Here is a 15,597-nt window from a genome sequence, read left to right as displayed (position 1 = left end):
CCCAAGTAGAGTTTGAAGTGCACAGAGGGAGGAGGAAACAGTCAGAGAGAAACAGGGGATCATCTTTCATTCATACCTGTTTACTTAGTGATCTTCAAACTTCTTTTTTGGATCACACTTCCAGCTTTGCTCAACATTTTTGTTGGAAAAGCAGGTAAAAAAGTGTTTCGTATCCACCATTACGACAGTTAAGATGTAACTTCTATGTTTATAATGTAACCATCTATAGATAGATTAAAGTTTATTTGTAAATCATATTAAACAAAACTAAAGTGCATCAAACGGTCTGCAAAATGTTATACAGTTACAACACCTTTGAGTGATGTGCTGATTACAGCTGCATAGGAAAATCACCAAGGAATATGTAATGTCTAGAAAATTGTGTTATTTGCTTTTCTTGTTGCATTTTAAAGAGTTCATTTTCTGAAGGAATAACCTCAATGTGACAACAAAACTGTAGGTTTTACACTTTTAGGTATTTATATGGATTAGAAAAACATGTTTTAATGTGTTAATTAGTGAGCTGTAAAAATGCTGGTAGGTGCTTTTCTAAAATTGTAAAAGGGTTCTTCCCTTTTACAATTTAAAAAACAAACAAAAAAAATGGTTAACATGAACTGTACAGCGGAAAGAGCAGATTTGAGGTTTAAGATGGGGTGTGATAAGAGTCTTAGAGTGCATAAGGAGGCTTGTGTTACAGAGCAAGATTAAGATTGGCGATGCCTTGGCTGATGTTGCCACTGATAATCCATAAGACACCTTAGGGAATGATCAGCGTTTGTCTTTGGAAATGTCTTCCTGCACACTGTGTAGTGTAGCACACTGCAGGAAGGAAGTCAGAGATTTTTCTAGCCTAAGACAGGAATTGAAACACTTACAACTAAAACAGGGATGGATGTTAACTTAATCTAACAAGAAGTTAGAAGTGAATGGAGCTCATAAAGTGCAGCAAGCACAACTGATAATAGATAGAGGGATGTTGTAGGGTGAGAACAACTGGGCCACGCAGGCCTTGGTCTCGCCAGAGGCAAACCTCAAAGGAGCAAAATAACAGCCCCAGAAAGTAGAAATGTATTGTTTAAAAAATCCATCAAAACAACAGAAAGTGGCAAAGTGCAAATTGTGCCAAAGTAGACCAGGAGCAAAGAGTTTAGAAAGTGCAGAAAACCAATGGCTTAGTTTAAAAAGTAAGTAGTAAAAAAGTTTGGAGCTTGGTGGCAACTGTGATTATTTGAGCAGAATATGATGTGCTACCATTACCATAAATCCCAGCCAGCGGCTAGATTGTGGTCCGTGCTTAGCTATAGCAAAACAGTGATGTATCCTGTCAGGATGCAAAGTTTGTCTTGCTTTCCTGAGGTTGACATGCTTGGCAGTGAACCCGATCATTTAAGTCCTTGGCTGCAGCAGCCAAGAGTAAACAAACATAAAGGAATTATTAACCTGCAACAAATTGTCTTTGTGTGTGAGGGTGAATATGGCAAGAAATAACTGTTATTAAATATGAAAATTTTAGGTCAGCTGGATGAGCCTATGGATGGAGATTAGCTCACACAGGTCAGTAAATTGTCGGGGTGGTAGCTGCAGTCTTGGTTGAAATTATTGGCATCCCTGAATTTCAAGTACAGAATTTATAGAATATCTTTAGAAATAAATAAAAATGAACCAATAGTGTATAATCAGAATATTTTAATAAAATGTCCAATGTTACTGAACACAAGAAAACAACACTTGCATAAAAGTGAAATAATACAATCACAAAATGTACCCCCGACACAATAATTTGCACACTGTGCTAATATTTGGTTGCAGAACCTTTGGCAACATTGACGTAAATGTTTCTTGTAGCCAACTAGAAGATTCTTGCAATGGTCTGCTGGTAGTTTCTGCCGCTCTTCCACTGCTATGTGTTTAAGCTCTTTTAAGTTTGCAGGAGTCTTTTTTGCTATGGCATATTTAAGCTCTCTCCAAAGGTTTTCAATGGGATTTAAGCCAGGACTCGTTGCTGGCCAGTTTAAACCAGTCCATCTTTTTCTTTTCAACCATTCTTTTGTGCTGCTGGATGTCTGATGTGGGTCGTTTTCCTTCTGAAAGACCCAAGTCCTACGCCTCAGACCTAAATTTCTGACACTCAGTAACACATTTCCCTCTCAAATGCCTTGGTAATCTTCTGATTTCATCATTCCTTTAATTTATTCAATGCCTCCAGTACCAGAGGCAGCAAAGCAGCTCAAAGCTTGATAGAACCTCCACCATGTTTTACTATAGGTATGGTGATCTTTTGCTTATGGGCTTCATTTCGTCACCTATAAACAAACTAAAGTGCTGCATTCCCAAAGAGCTCTACTTTGGTTTCATCTGTCCATAGAACATTATCCCAGAAAGACTGTAGCTTATCTATGAGAGTTTTTGGAAACATTAGTCTTGCCTGTTTGTTTGTTCCTTTCTTTCAAAAGTGGTGTCCTCCTTGGCCTTTCCCCTTGGAGCCCTACGTGGTTTAGTGTCTGGCGTATGGTACGGGCTGAAACCACCACTCCAGATTGCTCTAGGTCAGCCTGAAGCTTTTTAGATGTCTTGCCTGATCTTTTTTTTTTCTTTTATTTTTTCCACAAGCCGTATCGACCTTCGCAGACTTCTCTCATTGAGTTTCTTCTTGGCGCCACTCCAGGAAGCGTCTTAACAGTTTTATGACTCTGAAACTTCTTGATAAAATTACGAACTGTTCAAACAGGGATTTCAAGATCTTTGGTGATTGCCTTGTAGCCTTTGGAATTGTTAGGTTTTTTGATAATAGCATTTCTGATGCTCTCAGACAGCTCTCTTGTCTTCGCCATTGTGAAAAAGAAACTGTAAACAATCAGCCCCTTTTTATGCAGTAAACTCATGATTCATTGGTTAATTCAGGTCATGTGAACACTGAAAAGTAAGAACAGGTGAGTTTAATTTATTTCTTAATTTTTATTTTGTTTGGCTGAACTGATTTAAATTCATTAAAATAATTGCTTCAAACGTACATTTTATGTCTGTATTTTTTATTTCACTATATGAAAGCATTTTTTGGTTGTTGCAACTTGGGCATTTTATTAAATATTCTGATTATACAAAATTGGTTAATTTGCATTTATTTCTGAAGACATTCTAAATTCTGTATTTAAAACTCAGGAATGCCGATTATTTCAACCAGGACTGTATCCAGTGAACACACCATTACAGCAGATCAAGTACTAGAAGTATCCTGTTTACTTTGCACTGTGTCTGGAAGATGAGGTGACACATGAATAGAGGAAACTCAGAGACCTTCGAAAATTTTTGGGGTGCGGAGGGGGTCAGAACTTTTTCTGTCACTTTTAAAAAACCTCCCAGTAATACTTATATTTTATTTGATCCTCCTCTTGACTTACCAAAAAACTGCATCACACTCCCCCCTACTTCTCAGAATAATATAACAGTACTGAGTTTGAACTTGAAGGATTGAAGATGATGTACCCTTATTTAATATGTTAACGGTATAATAGTGGTTGGTAATGTTTAATGCTGAACTTAGATTATATTATAGGGTAACTTTACACCACACATTTAACTTTTTTCTTTCATGAATAAGGAATAAAGTGATAATGGGAATTACTGCTGTTAGAGATAATGGCTGAAATCAAATATAACTCCAGAGTGAGTATAACTCAGTAATCGATCTATTAGTACAGTGGATGGGTTACTGAACAGGCTCACTGAGTCCAAGGGGCCCCTGAACCAGAGCCTCTGTATGAAATGCCTGTTAACATTTCCAACTTGTTGGAAAGTCACCCAAAAATGCTAAAAAGTCTCAGACAGACACAAAATGACGTCACACAGACACAAAATGACTACAAAGAGACTCAAAAAAACTCATGTCTCTTTAAGCAATTCTGTGTCTCGTTTTACATGTCCAGGAGTCCATTGTCGCATCATCTGTCCATGGCTGTAGGCTGTTTGGAGTTACGAATAGCAGCTCTTTATTGATATAATTTCATATCATAATATTTAAAGTTAGTTATTTTGTACTCATTTATTGCACTAAATACACGATGCAAACACTAATGTACAGTTTATTATTGCTAAGAACCAGGTCTGAACACTTTTTTAGAAACCCTCACCCCCATTCAAAGGTTTCTGAGCCTGCCCTTGCTTCCCCGTTGTCCAAGAAAAATCCACCCATTCCCTTCACTAAATAGAAAGAAATACATAACCTGCCCCCCTCCCCCCAACAATTATTGTACAGTTCCTTAGAGACATTGAAACCAGAAGCTGAGGAACCAGGTTATACCCACTGGAAGCTGGGTCTCATGAATGTGCAGCCGCATGCACTCAGAGCTTACTCGAGGAGTTGAGGATTCATGCTCAGGGATTATGGTTTCAGCCAGTGAGTCTTTCTAAAAAGACGAAAAAAAAACAGCTTCAAAATATGCTAATCTATCTCATGCCTAACACAGGAACTGTGTATCAAATATGGGTGTATATTATGGTAACAGTTTTATGGTTCTGATTTAGTTCGCTCCTTTTTCTGCTATCTTGAATTAAGCAGAGCTGGTAAAGTTTGGCTTCGGAAATGCTCAGCAGACCATCTTTAGCCAGCAGGGTCAGATGGAATTAGATGAATGTCAAATATGTTGAAAAAAAAACAACTAAACATTTCACTTCTTTCTTATCATTCTGTGTTAGTTTGCTCATCTTTTCCCTGGTTTCCTTATCATTTTTTTCTGTACACTTCAGAGAATGTGTCATAGTCCCAGAAGACTAATTTCTCTTCATTTTACCGTTCATTTAAGTCCTAACTGATCCAATGGGTTTGTTGCTGGGGAAGCATAGAGTCTGATTAGAGGGTGAGGATTGGATCTCGTCCATGATGGCTCCCTCCCTCTGCAGCAAGAGATCACTGGACATCATGTGTCCAGGCATATATCTAAAACAAGTGAGATATATGTCAGGCATATATCTCACTTGTTTTAGTCTTAGGAGCTGCTTTTTCTTTGAAAATTGTCATATAAAGTAATATGTGCAGATTAATGATTAACTAACACTGCCACTCACTGTCCCTGTGTATGATTGAGGGGGTTGGAGTCATCAGAATCAGGATTGTTTTCTCTGTGACACTCGTACACAAACATGTGCAAGGGGACACTTGACTGACAGAAGACTTCACATTTCTCTACAATCAGCATTCAGTCACTACACTGTAGGCAGCAGCTTGCAGGTATCCCGGCCTCATACAGGTTGGCTGCAGCTATAGTGTGTGCCCAGCAGTGTTTCTGTCAAGTACAGTGGCTTTAAAGAGCACGTTGAAATGTAGATGTTATGTGCATTATAGAGACTCAGTGGAAGTTGAGAGAGATGTCTGCATTTTAAAGAAAAGTCTTATGATATAGAGGAGGTTGTCTCTGGTTTGTGGTTTCAAAAAATCCCACACAAACGAAAAGAGTTGAACAAGAAGTTGCACATAAACAAGAAAAAAAAGGTAAAATCCAAAAGAGGCCAAGTCATGCTGGAAAAGTACAGCTTTTTTGAATGTTTTTTTTCTTAATGCAAGAATGAAAATCAGTGCCAAACAGAAGATATCTGACGAAGATTTGGCCTCTAACTAATCAGTCCTTGAGTTTTTGTAGGCTACTTTTCTTCAAAAAGTATGGGCGTAATATTTTAAAATTTTACAGGTGTAGCACTCACATACCTGTTCAAATATTAACTCCCACGGTCCAGATGTCGTAAACATAAGAACTGACTGGCAAACTGTTTGGTAACAGCTACTCAGTATGAGTATGAACAGTATGAACAAAAAGGCTGGTCATTTCAGTTTCAGTGTGCATGCACCCGATCTGCTGTGGCCTGGAATGACTTCAGCCCCAACTGACCATTATCACAGTAAGGTGACACACAGGCCGTGACAGTGGCCATTATAAGCTCCCCTAGCACTGTCTGAATAGCTGGTCCAGGTTATTATCTGGAGGAGTAGTTGACTTTCGGTTGGAATGAAAAAGTCATTTCAGACAACAGAAAAGCGGGGAAAGACACGGTTTTACACTTTCACAACAGATCTGTAGCCAAGGGAGAAACGGTTGCAGTAAAAGTTACATGAAGAATGCAGTTAGTCTCATTTTCTCCAGATTTACCTGCCTTGACCTGGAAAAAGCCTAAGTGTGGGTCATTTAAAAAAACTCTCACAAGCCCACTGAAGTTTTCTGGTGAAGGATGTTCAATACTGTGCTCTTTCACAAGTAGAATGAAGAAAATAAAGGACATAAATATTTAGATGTCATTCAAATTCAGCTCATTTTGCTTGGTACAGAAAAAGGATGTTCTGAAACTACATTGCTATTACTTAATAATGGCCTCTGTACCAGTGATAACTAGGTGTAACAAACAACAAACTGACTCAGCATTGTTACACAGAATCATCCATCTAAAGTTTGCTAAGATAAGGCTGTAGCAGCAAAACGTATGTGTATTACTTTGACAAAGGGTGCATCTATTTGCTCATGTATTCAGCTTTTTGTTTCTGAGAGAAAGAATGCGTTATTTGATCTTTACAAAGTTACCCAGTCTCACTTTAAAGCTTTACTTTTTGATTGTGAATGTCTCTTTGATATGTTCTAAAAACAACATATCACATTCCTTCATCATCACCTCATTCATTCTACTTGAAAACATAGAAGTGTCCCGATTTGCCCCTCTGTTCCCCCAGGCCCATGTCTCCAACCTTTTCGCACTGCTCCCAGGCCATGTTTCTCCCCTCGTCTCCCCAGACCTGCCATTCTCCTTCCACCCACCTGATGTCCTCAGTCTTTCGTCCTTGTTCGCATTCACCTGTCTGCCCCGCCCACCCACACACTTGTTCCCACTGTTCATGCGCCCTGCGTTCACCTGAGCTCTCCATACCTACACCTCAATCTGTAATGAGCCTTTCACCATATTTACCAGGTCTTTTCCTTTGTTCCTTGTTGGATCGTCTGTTTCAGCTCCCATGTTTGTCCTTGTGTTCCTCCTACCTGCTTTTTGTTACCTGTTGTTGCCTGTACCTGTTTACCTGTCTGCCTCAAATCCTGTTTTCATTTATTTAAAAAACTACTTCACTGCATCAGCTCGCCTTTGTGTCTGCTTTTGGGTTCTCGCTTTCTGTGCCGCTAACAGCAATTATGATAAGAAGTCTTTGAGCTAAACCTCTAAGGGCAAGATTGTAAACAAGGCAGTTATTGTGCTGCACATTTTTCTTTGCATGTTACCAGGGGCTAGTTTTAGCGGCTTTCCATTAAGCAGTCTTAGGAGGTGTTGACCTGGATCAAAGATAAGACCACTTTATGAACTGCTTTTATCTCTCTAAAGGACTTTTGACAGGAACTCCAAAGGAATTCAAGCACAATACCCAGACTGTCCTTCCTTTCCATCCACAGAGAAAACAAGCTACACATTTGCTGTTTGTTTTGAAACTGTTGACTTCTTTTCTGCATTTACGATGCTTCCGTCATTTGTCAGGATCTACCAACACTTACTCTCCCAAACTTAAATTGTAACAGCAACATACTCAAGATCTGCATCACAAGGAACCTTTATCTCAGTCTGTATAGAATGATGTTTGTCTCTTTTACCAATATTTTTATAAAACCACATTCAAAAAATGGTTAATATTAAATGGTCTAATAATACTACTAATCCAATTACGGTGCTACGTTTACTCATAGACTTACTGTACTTGCAATACTAATCCTAACCCTAAATCCTAATTCTTCCATTCATATGCATATCCATCATCTTCATTTGGACAAAGAAGTGCATTTTGAAGTTTTAATTGTTTTAGAAAGAAAAGTAAAACATTTCTAATTATTGCACCTTTCAAAATCAAAGTTTACGAATTTGGTAAATAACTTCAAGAATTATACAGAATCTATACAGATTTGCCACTGTTCCATGTCTGCTTGTGACCACAATAATCTTAAGTCTTCCATTTCCCTTGGTTGCTGGTGACATCGATTCAAAACCAAAATAGTGTGACAAAAAGTGATTTTGAGGGCTTCATATTACAGGTGCTTAAATTGCATCTGCCACTGGCTATTTCCTGGTAATGAGTATAAATGAATTGAAAAATGTAGAGTGACCTGAGCTGTCAGTGGAGAAATTGATTCCACAGTGGCTGACATATCCATGTTAAAAACGGAGATGGAGTAAAAGAGGCTGAGACTGCAGAGACTCTCGAGGAAGGACGCCCGCTCCACCCTCCACGACCCCACTGTGCAGTTTCAGGATGCTCTTTGGATTACGAAATGACTGAGCACTATTCCCCTGATCTCAACCTCCTGCTATGCCCTAGTGCTTTCAGGTAGAATTTGCATTCATTGTTTTGCCTTGCTTTAGTGCAATTTTGAATTACAATTATCAATATGCATTTAGGTCATGACTAGTTGAGTAATTACCCTTTACTTTGACGTATTGCCGATGTTTGTATGTTTTCATCTAATTGCTTATGCATGAGCCAGACGTGCCGTAAATTCCTTCCATATTTCATCAGTGCAGATTCTACCCAGTGAGATGTATTGAACAATAATCTATGTGGGTTTAATCAAAGCAAGTAATGTGCTATTATTTCTTGTCAGTGTGACGAGGAGGGCTCTGCATTCTGCAATATACCACAAATTAGGCCAAAGTGGATGTACTTGCATGAACTCCTCACCTCCTTACTTTCATTGTCAGTGAACAGAGTCAAATTTCACCCCCATCTGTGGAGATTTGTCTGGCCTTAATCTGACACAGCATTTATAGTCTTGTAAGAGCAAGGATAAATTTTGGCAGGCCACTCACATAAATGCTGCATAATTATTGTCATTCAAATACTTTACGTCTTACTTCTGAAGGGGAACCACTGGTTTAACAAGACTGTCTGATCTCCCAGACATTGAAGGAGACATTTTAATGAAACGAGTGAGTATGATTCTTATTAGCATTAATATTAGTAGTAGGAAAGCATGTGGTGTTTATTTTATTAAAACGACACATGATGCCCCCTCTCCACGGCAGTGTAGTGGTCACAGGTCTTCACCTGAAAGAAAGAACACCCCTGATAACTTTGGAAGAAATTAGTACAGTTAAAACATGATATTGAGCTTTGTGGGAACTGAGCAGAGCCACCACATCATGTTGCAAAGGCCACATATGTAAAGAGTGAGACCATCATCTAGTTACTGAAATGATAAAGAGACAAGATACCGCCGGATCTGTCTGATTCAGCTCAGCAGGTGATTGATCACATTGTACATTCACTTTGCAGCCATTTATCAAAGAAGCGGGTTGCAATGGCAGGAAAAAGAGAAAAGTCATGAGTTTTAACAAGTTTGCAAAAGTTGAGAATGGCTCAATCAGTCATATTCAGTGAAGAAAAACTTACCACAGCTGGGCACATTTTACTCCATAGGGTCTGCATCATGGTGAAGTTAATTTAAACTTGATTAATTAAAGTGCTTTCCCAACACCTCCACTTACTACTTTCCTGGGGGAAAACCTACATGGTCCTGCATTTTCTTTGAAAACTACCAAGCTCCAAGTGGATTATCCTCTCAACACAATATAATTATGTATATTCATATTTATGGACAGTACACTAGTGTTTATATAGCAAATCGTGGGAAGAATTTGGTAATTTGTTACCTTGCAATGGCCAAAACTATGCTACAGAAAGTAGTGCATCCCCTCCGGCCAATCGGATTTCACCTTTTTTGGTCACTATGGTATGGGCGGCAGATGTCCTGCCTCACCTCCAGGCTAACTTCGCACTTTGGAAATGCATTTTTGCATAAACGTCATCTCTTACAAAACTTTCTAAAATATTGAAAACTGACTCTGGCGTTTTCGATCCATATTGTAAGTTAAATGTATATCTACTGCACCTGCTGACAAAATTTGAACATTTAATTTGATTTTAAGAGAGATGTAACACTGGTCATTTGTGTGCATTAAACAGCATCCTTAAGTGTTTGACATAAAATCACTGTTGGTGTTATTTGTTGACCAAGAAAATGCCCCTTAAAGTCCTATTTTTGATACTTTAGATGCACAACACATTACTACAATTGAAATGAAGGTGTCACAGAGAAGTAGTTTCAGAAAAGACTTATTTTAATCTCTGGCAGCACCCCTCCAACACAGTAGCACCAAGACAGGGACCCCATTATGTAAAAGCTGTGATATTCTGATTGTGGGCAACAGTTGGTAACCTGATGGAGGTAGAATGTAATTTCCACTGACGGCGGACAAAGAGCTCTGGAGATGACTCATGGCAAACAATGGATTTTAATTTGAAGAAGTGAATGAATCTGAGCTTGTTGGCCTGAACTGGAGCTGGTTATGTTGAACTGACGAGGTGATGGAGAGAAGGTTGGGCAGCTGAGAAAGGAACATTAATAACTTTTTACCCTAAACTTGTTTCACTTTTTAAAAATTCAAAAAACAAAACCCAAGAGTATCAAATGATGCAAGTGAATATGTGGAGTCGCGATCAGTTGGTGTTTAATTGTGTGAAATAACAGATTCTTACATTACATACGCCAGTTTTGATGGTGTTGGTTCCCTCATCCAACACTTAGAGAATTAGCAGATAGTAAGGAAGTGCTAAAAGCCACTCTGAAGTTGTGTGATTTTAATCGGCTTAATGCACATTTACACTTAGCAAGAGGAGTTCTTCAAAGCAGGGGTGGGCCCATTATTGATCATGCATAACAATAAGGCACCCCTCGAGTTTTTGACTCACAAATTTCAGTGACTTTATCCCCCCTCCCTCACTCTAGGGATCCTGATGATGTTACTCTTCATAGTGCCAAACTAATTGAAGAGGCTAATAACACATGGAGATGCCTCTGTAATTCATAAAATAAGCACAAAAGCAGATGTGAAACTGCACATATTTTATGAAATATGGACATTTTTTTGCTGTAGGTTATAAGGGAAATGCATAATCTTATACATTTCAATTACAGAGAAAATATAAGTATACATTCATATACATGTATACATATAAACAATGCATGTATAGAAATGTAGAATCTTATCATTTTCCCTTATAATTATATTTACTTATTTTGTCTTGACAGACAAAACACTAAGAAACACTGTGACCTATCTTCATAGTTCCCTTATAAGATTAAAAGGGAAATGTATCAGTGACACACCACTCAGGCTCCTTGCTCTGTACAGAGAAACAAAAGCTCTGAATAAACCTATTCAGCGCCCGCCCTGTCTGCCTGTGCAGTATAGAGATACCTCTCTATGCTCTCTGTCTAAGACTCAGGATGATGGCAGAGAACAGGGCTTTTCATGCTGACTTTTCTGCAAAAACTCAGTCACAATATCACAATATGTGAAAGCGGAGGAATCCAGCCAGACAAAGAGCCGCCATCTACAGCGTGGAGTGGGAGGAACCCTCCCTAAAGGCCAGTTCATGCAACAAAAATGGGCTCTACAAAGTGTTAGCGAGGGGCAGTGTCCTGGAGAGACTTGGATTGAGGACACTCTCAGATGCCTCTATTTCTGGGTGAAATACTATATGTGAAGTAAACTCAAGATATCTCATGAAGCTTTTTTTTTCAATGAAATGAGACCAAAATGAGGTTCATGAAAAAGGGAAATGGTTTCTGTACTGACTTCAGGGCAGAGTAGCCTGTGCTCCCCTTCGGCATCATTTTGAGCATTGGAAGCTCAAAAATGTAGGGCAGACCTCCTTTACAGTTCCACCCCCTCCTCCCTTCTCCGTCTTTTGGGCTAAAATGAGGTGTTCAAATGCTGCTCTGATGACTAGCTATTCCTGTGTATTTCCTTTGCCTCCCCCCCTATGAAGCAAAACTAAATACCTCCTGCAAAACTCACACACAAAAAAGCTGAAACAATAGCATTCCTTTCATGCAAAAGACTGCTTAAATAGAAATTGCATTAGAGAATGATTCTTCTAAATCTCTTGTCAGTCACTGTATATAATCTAAACACACCCTCTCAAAACAGGTTTCTCCTAACAGACAATCTCTCACTCCAACCGGTCCTTCTCTTTTGTTCTATGTGTATCTATCTTGTTTTCCTTTATGTAGCCAGTACCAAACGCCTCTGGCACGAGACAATGGAGATTGTGATGGGTGGTCGAAATCACTGCATTGGCCCAGCTTCCGTCTCATTTTCAATTCATTTAAATATGTACTGGCGTTGCATCGTAGCCAAAAACCACACTGGTTATGTTTATATCGCCCGTGCCTTTGGGTGGCGTCTCTCTGCCTCTCACAGGACTGTGAGTACTGACTGACCCAAATACATTGTTTTGAGTAACGTGGCACATTTTCACTGAGAAAATAATTCATGCATCACAGGCAACTCATTGCCAAATTAAATGGTTTACTTGTGAATCTCAATTTGGGCAGTGCTCATGTCTTCTGTATCTAATTGTCATCCTATTCTGTTGTCTGGAACAGTTTCAACGCGAGAACCTTTTTGAATTTTTCTTCCTTTTAAAGGTGCATCAGATGCAACCTTCACTTGCAATTCTCATAGCACACAGTTGACCATAATATGAATGCATGTGTGTCCAAAATCTTTTAATTAACATCAGTTACTCAGTGGTAACCTGACTAGCTGCCGAGACCTACTTGTAGTTGCTGAGGCTTTCAAATTTCACTCCCCAGCCTCTACTCCAATTTGGAACAAACTCTGTCTCCTTTATTCCCTCCCTCCCTCACTGGAATTACACAAAACAAATTTCTGGCTTTCCGAAAACTCACTGACTACTCTGTTTTGGAACCACAGCTGCCTGCCCATTGGAATTTCAAAGCACTCCCAAGCTCTCTAGCCCCCTCCCCCCACCACCACCATCTTGCATCTTCTCCTGCTTAACGATGGAGGATGGTGCTACAGTACGAGCCAACGAGCACATTTCATTCACAAGCCAAAGAAGCACATGAAAGAGGAATATTTCTTCTGTACTTTGCATGGTGATATATGATCTCTTCCATGTATTTCTGTTGCTATTCTGTCCTAGTTAGCTATCTTACTGTCCATTGTGAACATATGACTTCCTTGTTATTAACAATCACAGGCTAGTCCATTCGATATTGATAACCATCACAATTTACCTAATTCTCCTATGGGAAGATGGTGTCCTTTTTTTTTTTTTAGCCTCTCCATAACCCAAACACAAGAGAAGAGAGTGAAGGATGGATTAAACATTGTGTCATAAACTCCGTCTAACCACTACCGAAAGTAGTAACTTTTGAGGCCAGGGAGCACATAACATTAACTAATCACATTAGTTTGTGGGGTTACAGGTTACTTTAACCAATCCACATACACAAGTAGCCCACCCACTGTTTATTTCCACGCTGTGTGAAAGTTAATGCTAATGTCAGGATTTTACACTCCAGCAAGCCCACCTTACATAACCAGAGACAATATTACATCAGCTGGACACATTGGTTAGTCCTCGTCCTAAAGGCCTTTGCTCTTTTAACATTAAAAATGACACATATTGTTTGAACATACAAACAAGTATGTAATCTGTAAACAGCCAACCTGGCTTATGTTAGAAAAAAAAAATTATCCATTCAGTCGACATTTATTTACACAAGGTGTTCCAATTAGAGCAGTTTACTCCCTTATGCATGGGTGCCCTGTGTACACAGGGCAATAAAAGCAAAGGGAAAAATCCAACAGTTAGATGAGCACAAAACTTATAAGACTGCAAATAAAGGTTAAGGATAGATTTGAGAAAGGATTTAAAAAAAGGCAGACCTTATGCTGAAAAAAAATTTCAGCTCATGCATATGTATGTGGCCTAAAACAGACATAACACATAGTATATTTTGAATAGCCGACTCATGTGTTAATTTCAGAAATCTAAATTCAAACTGTGTGTGTACCTGAAAATTAAAAACTAAATCTTTTTACAGTACCTCAGTGTCAACTCTAGTAGTAAAAGGTTTAATGATTTAAATTCTGAGTGTAAGCATGACCTTGAGGAAAAAAAAAAAATTCTGACTGAGCACACATCTGAAAATAAAATGACCCATTTACAGAATGCAAGTGCTAAAAAGTGGGCAGGGGGCGGAGAGTGGGGGCAGGTGGCGTGGGTGTTTGAGGCAGGAGTTGCTCATTGAACGCAAGGCACCTATGCTAGCGGGCTCTTTGGAGGTGGAGGCCTATTCCTCTCCAGAATCCTCTGAAGTGGTCATCACTGTGGTGGAAGACCGTGGTGATCCCGAGAGGTATTAGTTTGCGCCGTTTGCTCCATCCCCAGTCGTGCCCGAAGCCAGAGCTCTTGGAGCCGAGCAAGTAGTTAAAGTAGCACTCTTGTGAAAAATGCTGATTGAAAATGTACATGGCAGTGTGTTGCTATCGAAGGACCTGCTGCCATCTGCAACCACTGCCGAGCCATATCAGGGGCTGCAGGGAAAGAATGCCGTCCAGTGGTCCCTCTAGAGCTGTCAAAAGCACAAGTCCGAACCGCTGCACCAAAATTGAGTTTTAGGGGTTGCAAAAAAACAACATAAACTCCTGTGAAGGATGAGTCTTGATCAGTATATATTTGAAAATGAGCACGGCGTCACAGACTCTGACTCAAGGATGGTGTGCTGGGGGAGGTGGGCTGCCCACCTCTGAATAGAGGGGGGTAACATTCTTTTTTTTAATACAAATTTCATGACCCAAACACAAGTTGACTCTATGTCTCCATTGGCCTTGCAAGGTTCAGGGTGATTAAAAAACCTTGCTGTGATTAAAAAACAGCGGATGGTGTGTTGAGACATTTTCAACCCATGAAAAGCCGATATTCAGGACTTTGGAAAGAAATGTCAACATCAACACCGGCACCGATGTGTTTCATCACAGTGCAGTCATATCATTTAGTTTACAGCTCAAAAAGATGTTAAAGTGTGCAGTACTTCTTTAGTATAAAGCCTGCCAGTAAAAGGTTTAATGAATAAATAAATCAAACAGTTAAATAAATAGGCAAATTAATAGCAGCACAATCAAAGAAACAGGTTTTTCTCAGTTAAAAAAAAATAAAAAAATAACCATTCAAAGCCAAGTGTTCTGACTTTGGCACCAGAAAGGTCAGTGACAGATAATGGCAAATTATCTTCAAATATAATGTTTGTGAACAGTGTCTCTGCCCAGATAGGCCACAAATCCTGTTCTCTGAAATATGTTGTGTTGATCTTAGGAACTGACGCTGTTATGTTTTTCATTTTCTGTGTTTTGGCCCTTTCAACATGGCATCTGTGGTCTGAAAAGTGTGTGTGTGTGTGTGTGTGTGTGTGTGTGTGTGTGTGTGTGTGTGTGTGTGTGTGTGTGTGTGTGTGTGTGTGTGCGAAAATTCATATGAAAATGCATTTCATTTGATGTTCAATTATTACCTGCAGATCCTTGATGACTGATGTCAATATCAGTATTACGGACTGTGCAGAATGCACGTTGGGGAAGTCTGGAGATGTGGAGAAGTGGGGTGCCTTGATCTGCACCTCTCATTAAGATTACGGGTTTTGCTGCAATAATTCATATGAATACTATGAAAGGTCACGTTTAACCATCTGCGATACACGGACTTATATGACC

The sequence above is a fragment of the Xiphias gladius genome, chromosome 11 (genome assembly GCF_016859285.1).
Source record: "Xiphias gladius isolate SHS-SW01 ecotype Sanya breed wild chromosome 11, ASM1685928v1, whole genome shotgun sequence".
Lineage (NCBI taxonomy): Eukaryota > Metazoa > Chordata > Actinopteri > Istiophoriformes > Xiphiidae > Xiphias > Xiphias gladius.
The sequence above is the reverse complement of the archived record's forward strand: the minus strand, read 5'-3'. Positions refer to the sequence as shown.